General features: G+C 43.3%; 1 long non-coding RNA gene across 1 annotated transcript in view; it reads right to left on the reverse strand.

Annotated features, from left to right (window-relative positions):
• The window catches only part of LOC129559537 (uncharacterized), a 128,487-nt gene extending 114,079 nt beyond the window's left edge, over positions 1-14,408 (reverse strand). Inside the window, exon 1 of the long non-coding RNA XR_008686563.1 lies at positions 14,344-14,408. This is a non-coding gene — a long non-coding RNA (uncharacterized LOC129559537). The remainder of the gene's footprint in view (positions 1-14,343) is intronic.
• Positions 14,409-27,201: the final 12,793 nt, after the last annotated feature.

A 27,201-nucleotide genomic window follows, 5' to 3' on the forward strand; every position in this document is an offset into this window, starting at 1 on the left:
CGAAGACATCAAATTATTATGTTGTACACTTAAAATTAATGTGTAATGTTATGTCAATTATGACCCAAGTTCAAAAAAAGAAGGAATCATGAGTTGATTGCGGCTGTGAATCTGAGGAAAATGAATACAGAAAACAACTTTTAGATTTTGTGTTGGAGGGTATCTGAGTAAGGGTCTGAAGCCCATGTGGGTCATCCTTGAGAAGAAAACTGAAGGGAAGGAACATGTTACATTGGTGGCTATACAGAATATTTGTAAAAGTTACACAGTGAACAGGAAAGAAATCAGCCAGTGTCTGAAGGGGGATGTGGGTCAAAGAAAGCTTTTTAAAGTTTCATATTGGAGATACAAGACTGTTTGTACACTAAAAAAAAAAAAAGAATGTATGTATGCTGATAGGGAATATCCACTTGCCTTTACTGTGTGGTCATGGCTGGATTCCAATGCATCCTGCCAGTTCTTGCTCCCCTTTTTCTATTCCACATGTTCCCAAAGATGGGGAAAGTGTACACTTCACTGTCCTTAATACCGATAAGGACTGGTCAACTATGTAGTTAGTATCAATGGATACAGAATCCCACTGTCATGTAATTATTGATAGGGACCTTGCGGTCACTGATTCTAACAGTTCTACACTTAAGATCCTTTTTAAATGTCAAATACATATATATAAAAATCCTCGTATAATTTTCTCTGGGTGATATTGGCAGTCAAGTCTTTTAGTGATGAATTGCATTGGTCTTTCCTACAATCCCGTGAGGAGCAATACAAGGTAGTGATGAGAATACAGACTTTGGTATGACTCAGACCCAAGTTTAAGTTCCGGTTCTACCTCTTTCTAAAGCTCTATTTTTTAAAATAATAAACATAGATCACTAGTCAACTTTCTGTGTGTCTTCCAGACTTCATTTCTATACCTGACTTTTCATTCTTGGTTTCAATGACTGCCCTGTACATGCAACTGTAGGTAATATGTCCTGCAACCACTTTAAAATCTACCTCAGTACCAAAAACTATAAATGCAGGTGACCTGAGCCCTACACTCAGTATTTGCACTGCGGATGTGAGCTAGTCCAAGAATTTCTGGCCACCAGGGATCACTAAATTGCATAAGCAGGTGTCTGTGCAAAGTCCAAGAGGTTAATCATGAACAGCTTATTTTATCTGTGGGTACAGAGGTGGAATCAGTGTTGTCAACACCAGGCGAACACAACAAAGCCTTTCCTAAGAGAAATCCAGAGAGATAAGTCAGACAGAAATGCACCTGTTACAAAGATTATGCTTTTCCTGGGATTTCCTACTGGTTTTCCAACAACTGGTCATATTTGTCTACATGGTCACTCTTTTCCCCTCTGCCTTATCTGAACTAATAATACTCAAAACAAGACAAAAATTATACTTCTCCATGAAACCTATTAAAAGACAGGACACTCTCCACATCAATGGAAAGGATCAGATTTCCCATCTCAAGTCAAAGGAAAAGATCTGAGAGCAGTTATGTTTCATGTCTAGAAATTATATTGAGAGTCATTTATTCAAAGATTAGATTTCCCATTGTTCTCATTGGGAGGTCTGGAATTTGCCTGAAAATGAAGCAACAAGAAAAATAGGTATTTCCTAATGATTCATATAAACTTGTTATGCTACCCTGACAGTCAAAACCACTATAGTATCAAACTAATAGTACACTTCAGAGTGAAACACAGAAAACAGTGACTCATTTACAAGTAAAAATATAAATGTTCCACCAAAGGCTTCTGAGTGTTCACCTAACTTTACATACTGTCTCAGTAAATGGAGCTCCTGTACTCTTGCATTAAGAAATGTTTCTTCTCTGGCTTCTTTAACATTTGAAATGAGCAGACAAAGCTCTGTTGCTGCCAGTAACTCATCCACATTTCGTTCCACACACATACATGCCAGTCTCAGAAACACAATCTTCCTGCTCCTAAAGTATGAAAGGCTGCCTTGGCCCCATGGTGCCAAGGAGTCTAGGTATCCTAAGAAACAGCTTAGATTGTAGGCTACACAACCTCTCCCCTGGGAAAGCCCTGATGACAGCAGCAATGGAAACCACCACCCAAGATGGAGGCTTGTGGGTGAATTATTACTATTTTAAATTATAAAACTTCCTTCCAGGTCCAACCAGAATTAACAGAATAGATTCGGCAGGAAACAGCAAGATTACGAAGAGAGGAATTAACAAAATGGAATACACATGGTGGTCAAACTGAGCAGCAAATCAGCCTGTGCTATGAGTCTCTAGGGCTCCCTTGATAGCTCAGTTGGTAAAGAATCTGCCTGCAATGCAGGAGATTCCGGTTTGATTCCTGGGTTGGGAGGATCCCCTGGAGAAGGAAGAGGCTACCCACTCCAGTACTGTGGCCTGGAGAATTCCATGGATTGTATAGTCCATGGGGTCGCAAAGAACTGGACATGACTAAGCAACTTTTACTTCACTTCATGGGTCTCTAACCTGTCTGGACTCATAGACGTTCATTTATACAAGCCTAACAAATATTATCTGATTTCCTTAGGAGATTTATTGAGCCCACAGCAATCACAGGAGACTGAAGATTGGAATCCTTTTCATTTTCATCAAAGGGGTTGGTTGGGGCCCTTCATTAGTGAGTGTAAGAGTATGAGTGTATAAAAGAAGAGAAAACATAACATTATCAACTGTGTCCCCTGGAAGATGTGCAGTATGGATATAGATAACTGTAACTTCCTGGTAGTAAATTAAAGGCAGGATTTCTCAGTGCGCTCTAGAGGCCACTTGCATAAAACTCAACTGGGGCATCTGTTTAACATACAGATTCCTAGGCTCCTACCCGCAGATATTCTCCTTTAGTGGTCACAGGTGGGTCCAAGGAATCTGCATGCCTGACATACTCCCCTAGTGATTCTCAGGTGCCCTAGAGTTTGAGACGCACTAGCACAGGGTATGGGAAGAATTATTATAGGATTGGCTTTGTGGAATAAAACAAATAGATTTCCTTCACCCTTACTTCCAAACAGGCCAAAGTTGTTGCATACATAATAAAGGTAAGACTGTTCAAAATGTGGGATTAGGACAACTGGTATCTATGTGAAAAAATAAATGTATGCTTCACACCATACACAAAATTAATTCTAGGAGAATGAAAAAAAAAAGTAAATATGAAAAACCAGCAATTCTTTCCCTTTAGAAGGAACAAGAAGAAGAATTTTTCATTTTGTGATAGGGAAAGACTTTTTTGAACAAGCTACAACAAGATCAAAAGACTTCCCTGGTAGCTCAGATGGTAAAGCGTCTGCCTACAATGAGAGAGACCCAGGTTCAATCCCTGGGTGGGGAAGATTTCCTGGAGAAGGAAATGGCAACGCTCTCCAGTATTCTTGTCTGGAAAATCCCATGAACGGAGGAGCCTGGTAGGCTACAGTCCATGGGGTCACAAAGAGTTGGACACAACTGAGCAACTTCACCTTCACTTTTCACAATAAGATCAAAGTAAAAAAGAATTGATTTATCAATTTGCCTAATTGAAATTTAAAAGAAGAATCTTTATATATAAGATTTGGAACATAAAAGATAAACAACCAACTAAAAGAAGATATTTGAAAGACTCAGAGCTGATAAAAATCTCCTAGAACTCTTTACAAATCAGTGGGAAATAGAAAACCCAGTATAGAAATGGATAATGGATACAATTGACAATATAAACAAACAATGAAATACCCAACAAGCAAACGAAAAAATGCTCAACTCACTAACACTCCAGAAAATGCAAACATTTAAAAAAAAAATATTATTTGCATACCCATCAGAATGGAAAAAAATATTTTAAACTGATGATATCAAGTGCTTGTGAGAATCTTAAGAAATGACAGTTCTTGTACCTTGCTAATGGTACTATAAATTCATTGAATCAATTTAGAGAGCAATTTCTTAAGCTCAACTTAATTATAAAATATACATTACATTCAGTTCAGTTCAGTCGCTCAGTCGTGTCCGACTCTCCGCGACCCCATGAATCACAGCACGCCAGGCCTCCCTGTCCATCACCAACTCCCAGAGTACACTCAAACTCATGTCCACAGAGTCGGTGATGCCATCCAGCCATCTCATTCTCCGTCGTCCCCTTCTCCTCCCGCCCCCAACCTTTCCCAGCATCAGAGTCTTTTCCAGTGAGTCAACTCGTTGCATGAGCAATTCTACTTACAAGTAAACAGTAAAGAAAATTTCCTGTATGTGCACAAGGAAATGTGTATAAGAAAGTTCATTTTGGCCTTGCTGACAATTATATATTAAGAAAAAAGGAAATATGGAGAATGCTTTCCTTAAAAGCCAAAATATCCATCAATAGGGCAGTGAATAAACAAACCGTGCTATATCCATATGGCAGATCACTAGCAACAACTGAAATAAAGTAGATCTACTGAAGTAACAGGGATACATCTAAAAAACACAAATCAAAAATTAAGTGTATTACAAAAGTCTAAACCAAATGGATTTAAGGGACTAGATCTGATAGATAGAGTGCCTGATGAACTCTGGATGGAGGTTTGTGACATTGTACAGGAGACAGGGATCAAGACCATCCCCATGGAAAAGAAATGAAAAAAAGCAAAATGGCTGTCTGAGGAGGCCTTACAAATAGCTGTGAAAAGAAGAGAGGCGAAAAGCAAAGGAGAAAAGGAAAGATATAAGCATCTGAATGCAGAGTTCCAAAGAACAGCAAGGAGAGATAAGAAAGCCTTCCTCAGCGATCAATGCAAAGAAACAGAGGAAAACAACAGAACAGGAAAGACTAAAGATCTCTTCAAGAAAATTAAGAGATACCAAGGGAAGATTTCATGCAAAGATGGGCTCGGTAAAGGACAGAAATGCTATGGACCTAACAGAAGCAGAGGATATTCAGAAGAGGTGGCAAGAATACACAGAAGAACTGTACAAAAAAGATCTTCATGACCAAGATAGTCACAATAACATGATCACTGACCTAGAGCCAGACATCTTGGAATGTGAAGTCAAGTAGTCCTTAGAAAGCATCACTACGAACAAGGCTAGTGGAGGTGATGGAATTCCAGCTGAGCTATTTCAAATCCTGAATGATGATGCTGTGAAAGTGCTGCACTCAATATGCCAGCAAATTTGGAAAGCTCAGCAGTGGCCACAGGACTGGAAAAGGTCAGTCTTCAATTCAATCCCAAAAAAAGGCAATGCCAAAGAATGCTCAAACTACCGCACAATTGCACTCATCTCACACGCTAGTAAAGTCATGCTCAAAATTCCCCAAGCCAGGCTTCAGCAATACATGAACCGTGAGCTTCCAGATGTTCAAGCTGGTTTTAGAAAAGGCAGAGGACCCAGAGATCAAATTGCCAACATCCGCTGGATCATGGAAAAAGCAAGAGAGTTCCAGAAAAATATCTATTTCTGCTTCATTGACTATGCCAAAGCCTTTGACTGTGTGGATCACAATAAACTGTGGAAAATTCTGAAAGAGATGGGAATCCCAGACCACCTGACCTGCCTCTTGAGAAACCTGTATGCAGGTCAGGAAGCAACAGTTAGAACCGGACATGGAACAACAGACTGGTTCCAAATAGGAAACGGAGTATGTCAAGGTTGTACATTGTCACCCTGCTTATTTAGTTTATATACAGAGTACATCATGAGGAATGCTGGGCTGGAAGAAGCACAAGCTGGAATCAAGATTGCAGGGAGAAATATCAACAACCTCAGATTTGCAGATGACACCACCCTTATGGCAGAAAGTGAAGAGGAACTGAAAAGCCTCTTGAAGAAAGTGAAAGAGGAGAGTGAAAAAGTTGACTTGAAGCTCAACATTCAGAAAACAAAGATCATGGCATCTGGTCCCATCACTTCATGGGAAACAGATGGGGAAACAGTGGAAACAGTGTCAGACTTTATTTTGGGGGGCTCCAAAATCACTGCAGATGCTGATTGCAGCCAGGAAATTAAAAGACGCTTACTCCTTGGAAGGAAAGTTATGACCAACCTAGATAACATATCAAAAAGCAGAGACATTACTTTGTCAACAAAGGTCCATCTAGTCAAGGCTATGGTTTTTCCACTGGTCATGTATGGATGTGAGAGTTGGACTGTGAAGAAGCTGATGGCCAAAGAATTGATGCTTTTGAACTCTGGTGTTGGAGAAGACTCTTGAGAGTCCCTTGGACTGCAAGGAGATCCAACCAGTCCATTCTAAAGGAGATCAGTCCCGGGTGTTCACTGGAAAGACTGATACTAAAGCTGAAACTCCAAGACTTTGGCCACCTTATGCGACGAGTTGATTCACTGGAAAAGACTCTGATGATGGGAGGGATTGGGGGTGGGAGGAGAAGGGGACGATAGAGAATGAGCTGGCTGGATGGCATCACCGACTCGATGGATGTGAGTTTGAGTGAACTCCAGGAGTTGGTGATGGACAGAGAGGCCTGGCATGCTGTGATTCGTGGGGTCGCAAAGAGTTGGACACGACTGAGTGGACACGACTGAGCGACTGAACTGAACTGAACTGAAAAGTCTATGCATGGAATACCATTTAAGTAAACCCTTGACATACAAATACGATATATTGTTAGGTGAACAACTAGATAGAGAGCATGCATGCAAACAATGTGCATATCATTCAGTTAATCTTCTGGGGATGGACTTTAGCTATTGCATTTCATGTTTTTAAAACTGATTTGAAGCAAATACACCAAAATGTTAATGTGTTAATCTCAGTGGTGAGTAAACGGATGTCTGCTGTATTATTTGTGCAGGTTGAAATGTTTCATAATGACAAGAAAAATAAAGAATTAAAATGAAAACAAACAAAAATCAACCACAAAGATATTATCAGGTTGTATAAGACTGGCACAGGCCATCATAGTTGTGTGATACAAGGAAGGATGTCAGGTAGGTTGGAGTCTAGGTCACGGTTTTTTCAAAGAAATCTGGTGGGAAGTAGAAATGAAAAGATTTTTGCAAGTGCTAACTCCTACAGGATTTGGTTAAAGCAAAATCGGAGTAGTAGTATTTACTCACAGACAGAACAAAGGAGATGCTGACAAAAAGCATGTGTGAAATGCTGTCTTGAAACCAAGTGTTTTTAGCAGATACAAGATAATGTGGTTATGATTTTTCTCACTAAATAAAATGTGTCATAAAAATACCACCAAAGAACCCAAATAGATGATGAGACCTGTAACAGTTAGTGTGAAACCCAGAAAACTAAGGTATCCTTTGTGATATCCTGAAAAAACATTTGGTCATAGACTGGCAGAGGTTGGTCTCCAAGCAAACCACAGCAAGACCCAGAGGGCTTGCTCTTCTCTTAGGTGCACCCTAGGCAAAAAGTTTCCCTTGAAGTCACGGCTGAAGGGCTAGCAGGTTAGTGAGAACATCTCCTTTTCTGGAAACCTTTGAGAATGAACAAGAGTCATGGCTGAGTGAAATACTACTTGAGCAAAGAATCTAATGTTGGTACCTAGTGAGCATTTGTTGAACTTGCAGAGCTGCCTTGACAAAAGAGGACAACCAAGGCAACCAGACAAAGGGAAGTGATACTTCTCCTGATGGACCACTTTCTACTTTATCTTTCCTCTTTTACTTCTGCTTTTACCCACTTTCGCTCCACTCTGTTTCCCTCTAAGCTTTTGTCAACTTGGCCCCAAGGTTTATTTAATCAGGTTTTTAAGGCTGCCTCCAAGCCTGTCACTTGCTCATGGAGCAAAGTATGCTTTGAAAAGGCCTTTCAGTTGGTAAAGAAACTTGTCGATGTCAGCCAAGCAGCCTCTATCTGACACAGGGATCTATAAGTCGAGTGCACCATGAGAAGTTGGGCCTCTCCCTTACACCAGGGGATGAATTTTTATTAGTCAAAGCCAAAGATAGTAGATTCCTCTTGCCAGTGACTATTTAAGGAATGAGCATCACTGCCATTCTGGTCAAGAGACAGGAGGAAAAGCCTGCTCAATAACTCATTTTGTCCCTAAGGAGGCCACAAGACAGGACCATTTCCTTTTCCTACTTTTCAAGTTGACTGTGTGAGATGATACCCTTAGTGACTGCATCTATCCTATGACATGAGGACAAACCTAAAGGGAAAAGGCACACATGGAGAATGGTGGAATGGAGATGAAAAGTGAAAGTGTTAGTCACTCAGTCATGTCCAACTTTTTGCAACCCCATGGATGCTATGTAGCCCTTGGAAGGTAGAGGGAAAGTAAGGCCCTGACACTATCACTATCACAACAGCCCTACCCACTTGTTAAGTCAGCTAGGAAATGCCCTAAATTTTTAACTTGCTTTTAAGTGGATTTTCTGTTTCTTCTAATAGAAACTATGCCAACAGTTACCTCCAACCCCAAACTGACTTCCAGATTCCCTTAGGTGTGCTCTTGGCCAAAAGCATCTCTGTGAAGACTGTCCACATCTTTTAAAATACAGGTCTTGGGCCAAGAGACATCTGTCACTTGAGAATTTTCAATCTCTCTTCTGGGCAGCATTTCAGAAAGCCCACGATTTTGGTAATCACTCACATACTTAACAAAAGTCTAAGTACCAACTATCAGCCAGGCACTCTTTTAGAAGTTGGGGATAAACTGGTGGCCAAAAACAACACAGCCACTGATATTTGAGGGTGAGGGGCAAAACGATAAATGAGTTAACAAAGAAGTAAACCGATGATGTCAGGGAGCAATAAGAACCATGCAGGAAAGGAAGCAGAGTGCCACAATGGAAAGTGACTAGTGGGGCGTAGGACCATTTTGGACAAGGTGGTGGCACCGATCTCTCTCCGGAGGTGACATCTGTGCAGCAATGAGAGAAGAAGCCAGCATGTGGGGATCTAGGGACAATTTTCCAAGAAGAAGTGCAAAGGCCTGGGGAGGAAATGAGCCTGAGGTGATTCAGGAGCAGAAAGAATGGGTGAGTGGCTAGAATGGCATGAGAGAGGCTGAGGCTGAGATTGAAGCTGTCCACAGGAACCAGGTCAGGTTGGGCCTTGAAGACCACGGCAAGGAGTCTGGGTGCTATTCTAAGTAAAGAGAGAAGGCACTGGCATATGTGCAGAAGGGCATGACAAACCGTGATCCAATTACCAGGAGGTTTCATTGCAGCCTGCCCTCTGGTCTGACTGCTCAAAAAGGCCATTTTATCAATTTCCCAGCAGGGCAGAACCCTAAACATGCATCACAGTGCCCTGGGATGCAGCCTGAGGGGGCCAGAGGGAGGGAGCTCACTATGCCAAGTCTCTCATTTCAGCCAGATCCCCACACAGCCCATTAAGAGGGCTGGCTCATCTCCATGAGGGAGACATGGAACCTGACATATTAAACAGTGTCCCCGCAAAAAGCTTACTTCTTCAAGTTCACTGCCCTGTTGGAGGCCTCACAACAAGCAGCAAAACTTTCTTCAAAAAAAAAAAAAAGAACAAAAGAAAGGGAAAAAAGTAGGTCAGGGCTCTTCTGCCTGCTAGCACACTGAGCACTGGGCCAATTTCAAAAGCAACCGCTCCACTTGGAGGTCTCTACTGAGCCCTCTGAGTGATGTCAGGACCAAGGGCCTCCGAAAGCCATTCAATTTCTGAACCTGACCTCACCCGTGGTTTTCCTGGTAACTTTTTCAAACCATTACTTCCTGCCCTGTGCTTTATTTATCCCACATGTTTATTTTCTATACAGTCTATTCCGAAACAGAGCTCTGTGTGAGTTTCCAGGTCACCGCGTCTCATCAGGGCAAACTCAACAGATGTGGGATGAGCTGGGAGATAAAACAGGCCAGCACTGCTGATGCTGAGCCCAGGCCGCCACCACAGAGTGGGGTCCTTGTTCCAGGTCCAGCCAGGGAGAGCCAGTGTTTGTGAACTGTGCCATCTACCTTCCTTCTCTGAAGGACATCCAGTGGGTAAGGGAGGTCCCTCCAACTGGCACCCCTGAGAGTATCTCTTGCTGACAAGTTCAACATGAGTATGGAGGTCAAAGAGATATCCCAGGATTCCTGAGAAGGCTGCTTTAATTTCTCTTTTCTTTTGAGGACACCAGCAATTTCCTTTCATTTAATTCATTCTTTGGGGCTACTGGCATGGCCCACTGTTGTCACAGCAACAGGGACCAGCAAGGCTGTTCTCTGAGGTTAATGCACCCCGTGGCCCACTGCCCACGGGCCTCTGCCTCCTCTCCAACAGCCTTGCCTACCCTGGGCCAGGATGCGACCCGTGCCCTGCCCCCAGCAGATTGCCACCACTGCCAGACCAAGAACCAGCTGCAGTTTTCAGACAAGACTGATGCTCCTTGCACATCTACCAGATCAAAAAAAAAAAGGGTCCCTAGAAAACCAAACCCCAAATCTTTGAACTCAGTTTTGCTAAAACTAAAATTGATCTTTCATGCTTCTGGAACCACAAGCAGAAATTTAGTTTCAGCTGTGGGCTGTCTGTGTTGACCTCTTCCGCCTAGGAAACTCATTTTTCAGCATCTTGCAAGGGTGGTTCAGTATTATAAGACTTGAGTCTATCATGGTGGTAGTGATTGAAAGAATACTAATGAAAACTACCAGAACGTAAGCACAGTCAAGGAAAAAGCCTTTTTTGCATTCTTTATCCTTTATTATTACTTACTAGATATTGGCCTTTAATACCAATTTACTAAATTAATAACACTCACTGGCCTCTTACTGTGTGCCACACACTATACAACTTTACACACACTTGTCTCAGCTATTTTGTTAGAGGGTGACTGTGAGGTCGGAAAAGGCAGTTGTTTCATTCTCACTATCTGTAAGGCACTACCCTAAGCACTACACATACTCAGTTGATCCTCATGACAGCCCTGGAGTGGATTTAAGGGTGGCCCTAACAAGCTATGTTGAAGATCTAACCAGAAACTATTAACGTAAGCTTGTCTTAGAAAAAGGGTCTTTGAAGATTTAAGTTAAAAATCTCAAGATGAAATCCTCATGGATTATCCAGGCGGGTCCTAAACCCAATGCCAAGTGTCCTCACAGAAGACGTAAGAGGAGAAGACATGTGAAGACAGAGGCAGAGACCACAGTGATGCAACCACAAGTCAAGAGCACCTGGAGCCACCAGAGACTCGAAAAGGTAAGGAAGGATACTTGCCCAGGGCCTTCAGAGGGAGTGCAGCCCTCAGACACCTTGATTCTGGAGGCTGGACTTCTAGCCTCCAGAACTGTGAAAGAATGATTTCCTGTTGTTTGAAGTCACCAAGTCTGTGCTAATTTGTTACGGCAGTCCTAGGATACTAATATAGTAAACTAGGAAACTAATAATGTAAAAAGTCAGTAAGTGGCAGAAGTGGGATTTGAACCCTAAGAATCTGCCTGAAGTCCTTGCTCTTAACCATTACATTCATGTCTGAAATTCATTTCTTTAACATCTACTATGTGTTGTGTATATTAAGTACTGGAGATACAGCTCTAAAAAAAGGGGAGAGACAAAGTTCTCCATGAAGCTTATGTGGGAACTGAAGTTCAGACAGGATGAGTTATTTGTCAAAGGTCACAAAGCTGGTGGAGCTGGAATGTGAACTCAAGTACCCTGACTCCTGAGCCTGCCCTCTAAAACAGAATGGGAGTCACTGACCTAGATGCCATCTGCAAATTATAATTAAAATAAAAAATGGGCAAGTGTGGTGAACTGCAGTTAGCTGTTCCTTTTACCTCTGAACAGAGTCCCTGTCCACAGGGTTTACTTAGGCTGCCTTGATGGCAGAGCCAACTGGTCTACCATAAGGCAGAGATCATAATCTATCTCTGCCAGCAGGACTACCCAACTTCTGGGGAAAACATCTGGAAGAGGTAGTTAACATGGACATAGCCTGCTTGCAATCTAGAGAGGCAAAGGAGTTTAACTCTTCCCAACACTAGGGTCAGGTCTGCTCCTAAGTTTGCAATGAAATAATCTGAATTCCACCTGGAGAACAAAATGACTTATTAACTGAAACCAGACATCATTCCCCAGGTCCAGGAGTAAAAGCTCAAAGTGGTGCATCTGTACTTTCAATGAAGCAGAGATGTTGTGCTCTGGGACTTCTGACACCTGAAGACAAACACACATTAGAGGGGATGAAGGTGCCAGAAAGGGCCGGAAACATGCTTTCAAATTTTTTTCTTCCTTGGAGGAAAAAAAAAGAAAGAAAAAGGTAGGTTGGCCTGAATAAATGTGGTGCAATTTCCTTTTCTGAATTGAATTTTAGTAGATCAACTGCAAAGGCAAAGAATGAGGGGAATCAAAAAAAGAAAAATGGAAGGACAGAAAAAGTAAAAAGATGGGGACAAAATAGAGAAATTCATCCATAAAAGGGAAAGAAAAATATGAGGGTGAAGTAGCAAGAGGGGACAGTGATAGAAGCAGCTAAGGAAAAAATGAAAAAGCGACAAAACCAAGATAGGTAGCCAGAGGAAAGGCAGGAAAGAAAGATGATGATTTTTCTGTGTCAGTTTCCAAACAACCCTCCACCTGGGGCTCTGGCCACCCCCTCCGTTCAGCTGCTGCTCAGGGGATTCTCTATCAGTCTATTGAAGAGGCAGGAGGCTATCAGTTTACAAGAAGAGAGGAAGCAGAGGAAGAGGAAAGAAAGCAGACAAATTACTAAATGAGGAAGCCAATTACCCAGCGCACCATACTTCAAGCTGTCAGTGGGCTGCAATTGCTCAGGCACCTTGGGGCAAAGTGGGACTTAGAACTCTAAAGTCCACTGCCATCTGGCCTTTCCAGCAAGATAATCAACACAGACTTCCTCTGGCCACATCCCATGGCCAGCATCCTGAATGAAATCTTTGCAAATCAGAGACTGCTATGACAGTGCCACTGGCTCGCAGGATCACAAAAGCAGAAGAGACCTCCAAACACAGCTGCCCAGGAGTCAATTCAGTTTCCTATTTGTACCAATGACGGGGCTTATTTGGAGCCTTCTGCTGACTTCTCTACCAGCAACCAGCACAAGCGCCAAAAGCAACAGACATTCGCCTCAGTCCAGAGGCTGAAGATGGCGCGGGGTGAAAGATCTTTTGTGTCTGCCAAAGGCCAGTACATGGAAGGCAGTTCGGCACATAAGTAACTTAACTGATGGAAAAGTTTTTATTTTCACATAAAATCCTTCCACAAGTGGACGCAGCACCAAGCAATACCACCTCATCCAGCACATGGGCTGGCAGGGCACCAGCACACAACAGCAGTCCGTGCACAAGTTGACGTGGGGAGGTGAGGGCAGAGAAAGGTCAGACAAGGGATCAAAATGCCTGGAAAAGAATCCTGTTAGTCAGTGGCAGGTTCCACTTCACAAGAAATACGAGTTCCAGAGAAGAACTGGGGCACAGGGCAAACAGCAGAAGCACTGTTATATAACATCTCCATCTCGAGGAGGCAACCAAACCAACCCCAGTAAAGTTTAAGCTTACAATATACTACACATTCTTGTTCCCTGAATAAAGTCATATGACATGGCTTGAATCTCAAGGGAAGAAAAGAGCCCCAGGAAAAGGAAATGGCCAGGTGCACAGTGATAAGTTTACCTGTGGGATTAAAGATGATGACCTTTCAGTGAGTACTACATCCTTACATCCTCTAAAAGATGAAATGGTAAATCAGCTTGTCCCCTCACCAGCATGCTGTGAAACTCAATACACTCTCCTTCTCCATCCAGAGTCAGGACTGTAGCTCTGGGAAACATTTCTTGTGGCTGATCCACCCACTGTCACGCTCCACAAGGTAAAACTGATTAGTCACATTCAGAGTTTCTATAACATTACTCACTGTGAGGCCAGTGGCCTACCTGCGTCAAAACCACCAGGGAGACTTGTCGAGAACATAGATAGCTAAATTGGAAGTTCACGGGAGCCAGGCTCAGGAATCTATGTTGGTGCAGTAGCCCAGCTAGGGATTCTTACGCACTGCTAAGTTTGAAAAACCACTCTTCTGTCGCATGCTATCTATGGATCCCTTCCCGCTTGCCCTCCGTCTGCCTCATCCACCCTTTCTTTTCTCCCTTCCTCCCTTCCTCCATCCATGAGGCACTGTGTTTAACGCTAGAGGGACCTAGAACACATAGCTCACACTGAAAATAGCTGCAGCAAGGAAACTCTCACCAACGAACACGTGGTCTAATAACTTGACTGAAAGCTCCTTTGGGTCTAGGAGAAGATGAGTTTGGCTCCCTTGTGTGAAATGCAGGGCTTCTGAGATATTAATATGTTTGAGGAATCTAAAAGACACTAACAATTGCAAGCAAGACCTAGTCACTCTCCTGGGCAATTTACTGTGGGAAAAAATGTATAAACAAAAACACACGTATCAAATTTGCCAATAATTCTTTGCTCCCTACACTGACCTTACTTAAGTCTTTTGATTAGGACACACAGAGCATACAGCACTTCATGCAACGTGAGGAAGAAATAAACCCGCTTTGATGGGTGCCAAAGGTGTAACCATCCAAATGAGTAAGTTCACTGCTGGCAGGACAGACCCTCTGCAGAGGCCGGGGATTTCTCTCACACGGGCAGGAGTTTCTCTGGGTCTGCATTCTTCACTCCTAGACAAGAAAGGAATGGCAGAGATGGCTGCAGGAAATGGACTTTGCAGACAATCATGAGACAGTTCTGCGCATCTTCTCTTCTAACTACATTAATACCAACATGGTCCAAGAGAAAAGAAACACAGTTGCTGTGAATTATATTCTGGCACAGTGATCCCAATACCTTGTTTCAAGGCAATGTAGACAAGATATTCTGCTCTCCTAGGAACAGTCACTAATACACTTTATCAGCACCCTGGTGAGCTGAGAAGCAATTTCCATCACTGAAGAGGAACTCATTCCTGAGATTCCCAGTGGGTCTCCGTTTCACTTTCAACGGGACTCCCGTGTCTCCCTCTAACTCTGTGTGAGTTCTGTCACTGTCCTTTGTAAGTTCACAATCTCTGTTCCTCTTTTCTACAGCAGTGCCCTTCAAGGCCCTTCTTCCATGCATCTTATCAACCACCAGAAACTTCGAAATGAGAATGAAACAATCTCTTTGTCCAAGTTTTGCATGAATTTTAGTTCTACAAATAAACAGGGAGAGACTTCTCCAAGAGTTCCATGTCAACCATAAAACAGGCTTGTGAGGAATACTGGTTTCCTCTCAGACAAAGAAAAGGCCAGCACACGGTGCATACCACGGGAGGTTCCAGAGATGGCAGCAGTATGGTTTCAGCGCCGCTGAGCCAACTTAAACAAGAGAAAAATGGACCAGAAGGAAACCCTGTCTGATAACTATTAAAAAATTCCACTGCTTGGTAAGGAACAACTTATTTCCTGTGAGGTGGGAAGCTGGACATGCCATCAGCTGAGTTGTAAAGCAAATGTGCCTTGGGAAACAATCCATTGGTCATACAGTCAAATCCTATCATATTTCTGCCCACTTGTATTTTGGATAAGGCTACCTACCACACTGGTTCTCAAACTCTTTCTACATTTGTACTCCCCAAGTATCTGTCCTGCCACTTCCAGGCGCTGACTACAGACTGGGGTGTCAGATCAAGAAAAATAACAAACAAAAAACTCAAAAATCACTAGCCTAGCACAATCGTTTCCATGGGTTTTCAGGTGCTTGGGCCAAGATGAAAATGGAAAAAAGGAGGAAATCACCTAACCTCAATACCGCTATCGACCACATCATGTTGGCCTGAAATCCAGCAACAGATTATGTTGACTCTGGCAGTCACCAGATATTTGGACCAGCGTGGAGTGGGTTAGAGAAATGCCTTTTTCAGGAAGACATTTTTCACACTCTTTCCCTTTTCTTGATTTATAATAAATGATTTCTCAGAAAACTCACAGAAGCTGATACACCCAATAAGGAAACACTCCAATGACCGAGACTCTGCATTTTTAGTGTCTCAGGCTAAATTAGAGACTTCAAAGGTCTTGAGTTCTGTCATCACTTGTAACTGCCTGAGCTGGATGTCTCTGTGACCTGCTGTCACATCAACCTTCAGTGAACAGCCTGTGGGTAGACTCTTAAATCTGTTCTATCGAAGCAGATCCAGGAACCTCCCTTAAAAACAGATGGGCAATTTCTCAGTAAAAACAAGGGGAGGGTTAGGGGTTTGGTGTATATTCTTTCCAGCTAATAATGGAAATTCTAAGTTTTTAGAATATCTTGTTTATTCTAAGTCTTGGCCTTGAGACTTTCTAGAAAACCACCTAAAAGCATCAGAAGGACAAGTTTGTGGCTCATCAGTTGTGGGCATGAAAAGAGAGCATAGTTACGCAAAACTGGGGGAAAGAAGTGATTGCTTTCCACCCCTATTGCCCACAGCCCCCAGTCCCCTCTTTCAGTTCCTAAACTGGTGATTTCTCTGAAATACTCAATAAAGTCACCTTCTTCGTCCTCACTGTGTATTTCTGAATGCTTACTGTGCACCTGGCATTGTTTTACATATACTGCCTCATTAATTCTCACAATACACTAGCAACACAGACTATCATTATCAGCATTTTCAGGTGATAAATCCAGGGATCAAGTTTTTTAAATGACAACCCAGGTCACAACTGGCAAATAATGGACACAGAACTCGAAGTCCCTCCAAAGCCTGGACACTGAAACAGCACAAAGAGAAAGAAGATGTCACCTGAATTTACCCAGTAAAGGTTGCACTAAGGTAGAACAGGGCGAAAAAACAAAAACTTCTGAAGGTTCCTGGGTCTGGCCAGGAATTTGAAGGTCAAATTAAACTCTGAGCAGCATGTTAAAGGATTCCCCTGGAAGTCCAAGTTCTGTTTCTGTAAACTGAACTGCCTAAAAGAAGTCTGTCAAAGGTGACTAACAACAGCAAGACAACTGATAAGAATGGGTCCTTTGGTGTCATCTTTGAGGACTTTTAAGAATCCACAGTATTGTTAGAAGTGATCACAGAGGAGTTTTCATTAATAGCAGAAGTTTTTTAAAAAAGGAAGAAAATTGAACCTACATTTATTTATCCTAGTCTTTGGAAAGAACCAGTGCAAGGAAAACAGTCCCATGGCCAATAACCTCCTTACCCTGGCTGTTCAGCACCAAGCTCCTAGATTGGGAGTCTGCAGTCTGACATACACAAAAATGGTTAAGAAATGATAATATCCCTATTTGTTACCTACAGAGAAGACATGTTAGTGATGGGATTATTAACTTGGTCCACAAATGATTTGCAAACCTAACACTGGGCAGCTTAGGGCACCAAAGTGGTTAAAGCAATTCGGTGGACTGTATAGAGAATGCTTCAGGATGACAAAAGAAATCACCAAAGAAACATGCCTGTATCTGTCTAAAACAGATACAGTCCTCGTTGCTCAATAGAGTAGGTAGGTTGTATCTCACTGATGGAGGCTCCAAACTCAGATCAGATGGAAGGGGGAAAAAAGATCAACCCCATATCAGATGCAAGTGCCATCTGCAGGAATTTTCCCCACCTACACCTGGGAAATGTACCACAACGCATGTAGCAACCAAAAACAGATTTGGGTTTGCAGAGTGACAAATACATACTCACACATATACAATACAAATATAGATACACTTAAAGAGATGGGAATACCAGACCACCTGACCTGCCTCTTGAGAAACCTGTATGCAGGTCAGGAAGCAACAGTTAGAACTGGACATGGAACAGCAGACTGGTTCCAAATTGGGAAAGGAGTACATCAAGGCTGTATATTCTCACCCTGCTTATTTAACTTATATGCGGAGTACATCATGAGGAACGCTGGGCTGGAAGAAACACAAGCTGGAATCAAGATTGCTGGAAGAAATATCAATAACCTCAGATATGCAGATGATACCACCCTTATGGCAGAAAGTGAAGAGGAACTCAAAAGCCTCTTGATGAAAGTGAAAGAGGAGAGTGAAAAGGTTGGCTTGAAGCTCAACATTCAGGAAACAAAGATCATGGCATCTGGTCCCATCACTTCATGGGAAATAGATGGGGAAACAGTGGAAACAGTGTCAGACTTTATTTTGGGGGGCTCCAAAATCACTGCAGATGCTGAATGCAGCCAGGAAATTAAAAGACGCTTACTTCTTGGAAGGAAAGTTATGACCAACCTAGATAGCATATTAAAAAGCAGAAACATTACTTTGCCAACACAGGTCCATCTAGTTAAGGCTATGGTTTTTCCCGTGGTTATGTATGGATATGAGAGTTGGACTGTGAAGAAGGCTGATCGCCGAAGAATTGATGCTTTTGAACTGTGGTGCTGGAGAAGACTCTTTGAGAGTCCCTTGGACTGCAAGGAGATCCAGCCAGTCCATTCTAAAGGAGATCAATCCTGGCTGTTCATTGGAAGGACTGATGCTAAAGCTGAAACTCCAATACTTTGGCTACTTCATGCAACAAGTTGCCTCATTGGAAAAGACTCTGATGTTGGGAAGGATTGGGGGTGGGAGGAGACGGGGACGACAGAGAATGAGATGGCTGGATGGCATCACCGACTCGATGAACATGAGTTTGAGTGAACTCCAGAAGTTGGTGATGGACAGGGAGGCCTGGCGTGCCTGGCGTGCAATTCATGGGGTCGCAAAGAGTCGGACTCAACTGAGCAACTGAACTGAACTGAACTAAGTCCTCTACCCCTGAGCACAGCTGAAAGAAACAAAGCAAACATATATTGCATCTGTCTTCTAGAGAACAATGGCTTTCCATGGTGGAGAAAAGGCTAGACTGGGGCTGGAAAGCAGCCTGCCTCAAGGCAGTAGTCACAGACAAATGTGCCTGTCACGTCCACAGAGTTTCTTCTGTGGTTTGTTCACAATGAGACTATGTACCAGATGCCTCAAGAGTTCCTGCAAGACACATGGTTCCCCCAGACTCTAGGAACTTTCTGTTAACACAGCCTGGAGTATATATTATCTGTCTCCAGAGACCGTAGTCTTGGGGTATCTATCTTTTTCTTATCAATTATCTTGTCATGTCTCTTCTCTATAAAATCCACTTATGGTAGAGTACAGCCAATTGTCAAAGCTCACAAATATTTTATTACAGATGCCAGACGTACTCCAGATGTGTATTTATTTTTTTATTTATACTTATATATTTATTCCAGTGGGATGAAACTCCTAGATCTAGAGTTACTGTTTCAAAAGGAATGCACGTTTATAAAGCGGACAGGTCATGCCAGGTTGCCACCCCAAACCAGAGCAGGCACATCGATATGGGTAATGATGACCGGCCTCCTGTTTTCCACACTGATACAGGTACAGCATATTAACCAGGTTAGATTTTAACCCATCTGAGAGTCAAGATTTGTACTAAATTTGTAACTTTCTGACCAATGGGCTAAAGAACCTAACACGTGTTCTTTATTCAAGTTCTTCGAGCATGACGCATCTGTTGGCATGCACCACCTATTCCCTGCTTTGTTATGTGTCACAGCACTCTATTCTTAAATGACACATTTATTCGTACGCATTGTTATTTTCTGCCAGTTGTCTATTACATCTTTTTGCCACCTCTGCCATACCAAAGTTGATTTAAATCTTTGTATGGGCTGGCTTACTGTTTTCATGTCTTCCAAGGCTCCATGTCCTACTCATAAAGCCTTTCTCTTTTCTGTGTTTGGTGGTGGTGGTTTAGTCGCTAACTCGTGTCTGACTCTTGCGACCCCATGGACTGTAGCCCCCCAGGCTCCCCTGTCCATGGGATTCTCCAGGCAAGAATCCTGGGGTGGGCTGCCTGCCATTTATGTCACAATTAGAGCTGCTAAATACAATTGTCTCGTATTTCTTTGTAAGGTCTAGGCATGTTGTTTTGGAGAGTGGATAACTGATGGTTAAAGCATCATTTTCCCAATGATGAAAACCTAATCTTAATTATAGGTTGTTGTTTAGTCACTAACTTGCATGTGACTCTTTGGGACCCCATAGACTGTGGCAGCCAGGCTCCTCTGTCCATGGGATTCTCCAGGCAAGGATACTGGAGTGGGTTGCCATTTCCTTCTCCACAGATGTGTATTTAATCAGATTAATCCCACATACTTGACGAGAAGGCATGTAAGGGAATATTTATTCATAGCACTGTTGGTGACAGCATGAAGCTGGAAACAACCTAAATGTCCATCAACGGGGAAATGGATCAATAAACTATGACATAGTCAACCCAAGGAACACAGTGCAGCGGGTAGAAAGAGCGAGGTAGATCCATGTAGACAGACCTGGAGAGGCTCTAGAGCCTTTTACTGAGTGACAAAAGCAACTGGCAGAATAACGCCCACCATGATTCGCATATCATCATTCCTCACCTACAAGCAAATTCATATGTTTTATATAGTCATATATACACACATAAAGGCATATCAAGGTCTGCAAGTCTACACACCAATCTGAAAGACCTAAGTTCCCATAAAGAATATGGGGGAAGGGCGCTGGGGATTTGGTTTAGTGGTTAAAGGAAACTTCAGTCTTACCCTGAAATTCTCTGACTTTTTTTAACTTAGTTATTTCATTTTTTGGCTGCACTGGGTCTTTGCTGCTGCGTGCAGGCTTTCTCTAGTTGTGGCGAGCAGGGGCTACTCTCTGGTTGCTGTGCACAGGCTACTCACTGCGGTGGCTACTCCTGTCGCAGAGCATGGCTCTAGGTGCCAGGGCTTCAGCAGCTGTGGTGCCCAGGCTTCGCTGCTCCATGGCATGCAGGATCTTCCCTGACCAGGGATCAAACCAGTGTCCCGTGCATTGCAAAGTGAACTCTTACCCTGGACCACTGGGGAAGCCGTTACATTTTTGTTTTTTATCACTTATTAACCATATTTCATGACATTATTTCATATCATATCCGGAGACATATTGGTATTTAATTATTCAATAGTGTTTCACTTTATGGATATACTGTAATTTATTCAACCAGTTCTTCCTCCTTGGATACTTAGATTGAACCTAGATTTTGATATCATAAATGCTGAAGGAATAATTTTTTTGTATAAATCCATGATTATGTTCTTAGAGTGAATTTCTAGAAGCAGAATTTCTTGGTTAAAAAACAAACATTTAAAAAATTATAATAGCTGACATTTATTGAGCACTTGCTATATACTAATCAGTTTACATGTCACAGTCGCAACATGCATATAAAGTAAACACACTTCATTGTACCATCCTGCAGATGAGGCTGACTTTGTTTATAAAGACAATGTATTTGTGCATTGAAAGAAAGTGGAAGCCGCTCAGTCGTATCCAACTCTTGGCAACCCCATGAACTATACAGTCCATGGAACTCTCTAGGCCAGAATACTGGAGTGCATAGCCATTCCCTTCTCCAGGGGATCTTTCCAACCCAGGGATTGAACCCAGGTCTCCCGCATTGCGGGCGAATTCTTTACCAGCTGAGCCACCAGGGAAGTCCTAATTAGAAATGATATTAAAATGTTTAAATAGATTAGTCTTTTCGAGTAATGGGGTCCATCCCGTGAACACACTTAAAAAGAAACACAGAACCTCTCCTCCACCCCAGGAGACTGCCCAATTTCTTCCTCTCAACAAATGTTTCCTGAGGGCCTACTATGCGCAGAGCCATGTTCTGTAAGCCAGTCTCTGTCTTCAGCACAGAGCCACCCTCTCTGGAGCTTCTTCGCTCCCTAATACTTCCCAGAGCATACCTTCTAAGCCCAAGGCCTTTACCACTGAGAACCCCCAGACTCCTAAGCTCTGGTTCTCCAATTCTGACCCTTGAGTTTCAGCCATCCTTCCAGGTACTCAGCTCTTTCTCTGCAAACATAAACATAATCAACAGCCTCTATAACTTTTAACTGCATTTAACCCACCCTTGATCTGATGGGTAGCGTTCCCAAGTCTACAAAGGTTAGGCATGGGGATGGGTGTTCCCCACCAATCTCTCTCCACCTACGTCTCAAGATAGGAAACAAACCATAGTGAAATGCAGATACCATCTGAAAACTGCCCCCTACCTCCCGCTATACACATAAACAGCAGATAGTTATTTTGAAGTTGAGGATCTGCTGACCTCTCTCCTAGACACCCAGGTTTTGCTCTGACTGAGCTGGACAGAAAGGAGACATCTGACACCAATGAGATTTGGTTCTCATCTCAGTTTTATATAATTTCTGCCAAAGAACACTCTCCAGGACAAGGCTCAGCTTCATTCTTCCTTGATTTTTCAAGAAGGTCCATGAAATTTGCCCTTGAAGGTCAATATCTATTAACTTGCCTTTCTCCAATCTACCTCCCAAATGAAAAAAAAATGTTAAAAAGCAAAATTCCAAATGTCTGGGGGCGGTTGGCAAGAGGCAGATTTCTCAGAGAGAGAGAATTTGCGGGTAAAGGGTTAAACATTAACACACTTGCCTGGAAGGTCTCTTCTCCCCTGTTAACGGAGCCCAAGTGCAAACCTTGGCAGGAATTGCACATTAGCTCATGACAGGTGTAGGCTTCATGCTGGTTGCCGCTGCATTTCCAGCAAAAAAAAAAAAAGGGGGACATGGGGACTACTCCATGACACAGTAGGCTGGAACAGATTGCTTTGCAGAGATCTCTTCTCGCTGAAATAATTCCCTGTAACAACTTCCTTGACACGCTGTCAGGATGGCCTGTTTCCAAGGTAATGGCTGCTGCACAGGGACATAACAGACGTCATCTGTGGTCTTCCAGAGACAGAGCCGCCAGAAGAGCCCTGCTGCACTCTTCCAACAGAGCCATTCATTTACTCAACAATGTTCATGGAATCAGGTCCCTTGCTACACGCTACTCAGCAGCCTCCCATTCTCTCTGCATCACGATATTGCTCACTTTTTACTCTAAATCAGGAGTTGTAAACCCAAATAGCTATGGGAGCCAGTCAGATAACATAAATGACCAAAGCAGGTTATTGACAACAAGGCAGACCCTGCCTAGACAAAGACAGAGGCTACTTTCTGCTCTAGTCAATGGCTGTAACTTCAGAACGCTTTTATGGAAGAATTTTTTGTAGATCTCTTCTGATAGAAACTAAGTTCATATAATATCCTGACACACAGTCAGGATAGTCCAGGTTGTGGGCTGAACAGTGTCCCCTAAATCATGCCTACCTAGAACCTCAGAATGTGACTTGATCAAGAAATAAGGGTTTTGCAGACGTGGTTAGCTAAGTAAAGCTGAGGGCACAGTGGATTAGTTGTTGCTGTTCAGTCGCTCAGTCGTGTCTGACGCTGCGACCCCATGGACTGCAGCACACTAGGCTTCCCTGTCCTTCACCGTAATGGATTTAGGTCCACCCTAAATCCACTAAATCCAGTGATTGGTTTCCTTGTAGAGAAGACACACAGAGACACAAATACACAGGGAAGAATGCCATGTGAAGACAGAGGCGGAGAATGCAGAGGTGCATCTACAGGTCAAGGAATGCTGGCCACAGGAAGCAAGGAGGTGAGCGTGAGAACGGTTGGCTGGGAACAGGACCGAATGGAGTTTTCTTCTGGTGGGGAGAGCAGCATTTAAAACAGCAAAATCTTTCGATGAAAGAGAACGAAAGTATATACGCTTATGGGCCTGTGTGCTACGTGATCTTCTATCTGAACCACCACCACAACTCCACATCTATCATAACTGCTTTCAGTCAACTCTCTACACTGCACTGAAGAGATCTTCTAAAAACTCACGTCAGATGATGTCACTCATCTTCCTCAAATCCCTGAATGATGTTCACTGCTCTTCCAATAAAGAGGAAAATCCTCATCATGGCCCACAAGGCCCTGCAGGCTCTGGCCCTGCTCCCTCTCACTCTCTGCTTTCCAGCCTCTCCGGCTTCCTCTAGTGCCTAGTGCTCCCTGTGTTCTCTTTAACTCCAGGATCTTTGCATCTGCTGGTTCCCTGCCACAAACATCCTCATCTCCCACCCGACTATGTGCCTAAACATACATACACAAACATGTGTCCACACACATACATACTCATCTCAACTGGTTAATGCCTCCTCATTCTTCACTTCTCACATTGGTCACCATTTCCTCAGGTAAACTTTCCCTAACCCCTATCCCAAAGTTAGCCCAGCGTTTTTCAGATACTCTCATGGCACCATGGCACCATATTCCTTTCAAATCTAGCATCTCCCAATTAAACACATGTGATCATCTGATTCACGTCTGCGAGACCCCCACTGGACTACAAGAACCATCCCTCACGCCTAGAATGGTCCCCGCCATATAGCTCAGGCTCATAGGAGGCACTACAGTATTGTAGGGGATCTGTATGCTTGATTTTCTCCCACTTGAGGTTTAACAGTCTCTGCAGCCTCCAGCTCCTCTCCAGGGACCCCCACAGAGACTGAGACAGAACTGTGTTTGAACGTCTCCTGTGGGGGTATGGGTCAGCAGTGGACTGCCACAGGGACAGGGACTCTGAGTGTGGCAGACTTGCGTATGGCATAAGCCCTCTTGGAGGAGGTCACCATTAACCACACCAAAGAGCTGCCAGAACTTACACAGGACTAGAAAACCGACTCTTGGAGGGCACAAACAGAATCTTCTGAGCACCAGGATCCAGAAGAAAGGAGCACTGAACCTACAAGAGACTGACCCAGTCTTGCCTGGGAGTGTCCAGGAGTCTCCAGCGGAGGCGTGGGTCAGTGGTGGGCTGCTGCAGGGTTGGAGGCAGTGAGTGTAGCAGTACGTGCATGAGATCTTTTGAAGGAGGTTGCCATTACCTTCATTACCTCCACCATAGTTTGGCCCCAGGTAGCAAAAACAAGACCAGGAGCTGACTGTGGCTCAGATCATGAACTCCTCATTGCCAAATTCAGACTTAATTTGAAGAAAGTAGGGAAAACCACTAGACCATTCAGATATGACCTAAATCAAATCCTTTATGACTATACAGTGGAAGTGAGAAATAGATTTAAGGGACTAGATCTGATAGACAGAATGCCTGATGAACTATGGATGGAGGTTCATGACATTGTATAGGAGACAGGGACCAAGACCATCCCCATGGAAAATAAATGCAAAAAAGCAAAATGGCTGTCTGAGAAGGCCTTGCAAATAGCCATGAAAAGAAGAGACATGAAAAGCAAAGGAGAAAAGGAAAGATATAAGCATCTGAATGCAGAGTTCCAAAGAATAACAAGGAGAGATAAGAAAGCCTTCCTCAGTGATCAATGCAAAGAAACAGAGGAAAACAACAGAATAGGAGAAACAAGAGACCTCTTCAAGAAAATCAGAGATATCAAGGGAATATTTCATGCAAAGATGTGCTCGATAAAGGACAGAAATGGTATGGACCTAACAGAAGCAGAAGATATTAAGAAGAGGTGGCAAGAATACACAGAAGAACTGTACCAAAAAAGATCTTCACAACGAAGATAATCACGATGGCGTGATCACTCACCTGGAACCAGACATCTTTGAATCTGAAGTCAAGAAGGCCTTAGAGAGCATCACTATGAACAAAGCTAGTGGAAGTGATGGAATTCCAATTGAGCTATTTCAAATGCTGAAAGATGATTCTGTGAAAGTACTGCACTCAATATGCCAGCAAATTTGGAAAACTCAGCAATGGCCACAGGACTGGAAAAGGTCAGTCTTCATTCCATTCCCAAAGAAAGGCAATGCCAAAGAATGCTCAAACTACCGCACAACTGCACTCATCTCACACGCTAGTAAAGTCATGCTCAAAATTCTCCAAGCCAGGCTTCAGCAATATGTGAACCGTGAACTCCCAGATGTTCAAGCAGGTTTTAGAAAAGGCAGAGGCACCAGAGATCAAATTGCCAACATCCGCTGGATCATGGAGAAAGCAAGAGAGTTTCAGAAAAACATCTATTTCTGCTTCATTGACTATGCCAAAGTCTTTGACTGTGTGGATCACAATAAACTGTGGAAAATTCTGAAAGAGATGGGAATCCCAGACCACCTGACCTGCATCTTAAGAAACCTGTATGCAGGTCAGGAAACAACAGTTAGAAATGAACATGGAACAACAGACTGGTTCCAAATAGGAAAAGGAGTACGTCAAGGCTGTATATTGTCACCTTGCTTATTTAACTTATATGCAGAGTACATCATGAGGAACGCTGGGCTGGAAGAAGCACAGGCTGGAACCAAGATTGCCAGGAGAAATATCAATAACCTCAGATATGCAGATGACACCACCCTTATGGCAGAAAGTGAAGAGGAACTCAAAAGCCTCTTGAAAGTGAAAGAGGAGAGTGAAAAGGTTGGCTTAAAGCTCAACGTTCAGAAAACAAAGATCATGGCATTTGGTCCCATCACTTCATGGGAAATAGATGGGGAAACAGTGGAAACAGTGTCAGGCTCTATTTTGGGGGGCTCCAAAATCACTGCAGATGCTGAATGCAGCCAGGAAATTAAAAGACGCTTACTCCTTGGAAGGAAAGTTATGACCAACCTAGATAGCATATTAAAAAGTAGAGACATTACTTTGCCAACAAAGGTCCGTCTAGTCAAGGCTATGGTTTTTCCACTGGTCATGTATGGATGTGAGAGTTGGACTGTGAAGAAAGCTGATCACCGAAGAATTGATGCTTTTGAACTGTGGTGCTGGAGAAGACTCTTGAGAGTCCCTTGGACTGCAAGGAGATCCAACCAGTCCATTCTAAAGGAGATCAATGCTGGGTGTTCATTGGAAGGACTGATGCTAAAGCTGAAACTCCAATACTTTGGCCACCTCATGCGAAGAGTTGACTCACTGGAAAAGAGTCTGATGCTAGGAGGGATTGGGGGTAGGAGGAGACGGGGACGACAGAGAATGAGATGGCTGGATGACATCACCGACTCGATGGACATGAGTTTGAGTAAACTCCGGGAGTTGGTGATGGACAGGGAGGCCTGGCGTGCTGTGATTCATGGGGTCGCAAAGAGTCGGACACGACTGAGCGACTGAACTGAACTGAAACAGCAGCGAGGTGACAGAGCTCCACCTATCAACAAAATTGAATTAAAGATTTACTGAGCATGGCCCCACCCATCAGAACAAGACCCAGTTTCCCCCTCAGTCAGTTTCTCCCATCAGAAGATTCCATAAGCCTCTTATTCTTCTCCACGCTGCTGCTGCTGCTAAGTCACTTCAGTCGTGTCCGACTCTGTGCGACCCACCAGGCGGCAGCCCACCAGGCTCTGCCCTGCCTGGGATTCTCCAGGCAAGAACACTGGAGTGGGTTGCCATTTCCTTCTTCAATGCATGAAAGTGAAAAGTGAAAGTGAAGTCGCTCAGTCGTGTCCGACTCTTAGCGACCC

This window comes from Moschus berezovskii, chromosome 8 (assembly GCF_049115385.1).
Source record: "Moschus berezovskii isolate FMDL1 chromosome 8, NW_MosBer_1.0, whole genome shotgun sequence".
NCBI lineage: Eukaryota > Metazoa > Chordata > Mammalia > Artiodactyla > Moschidae > Moschus > Moschus berezovskii.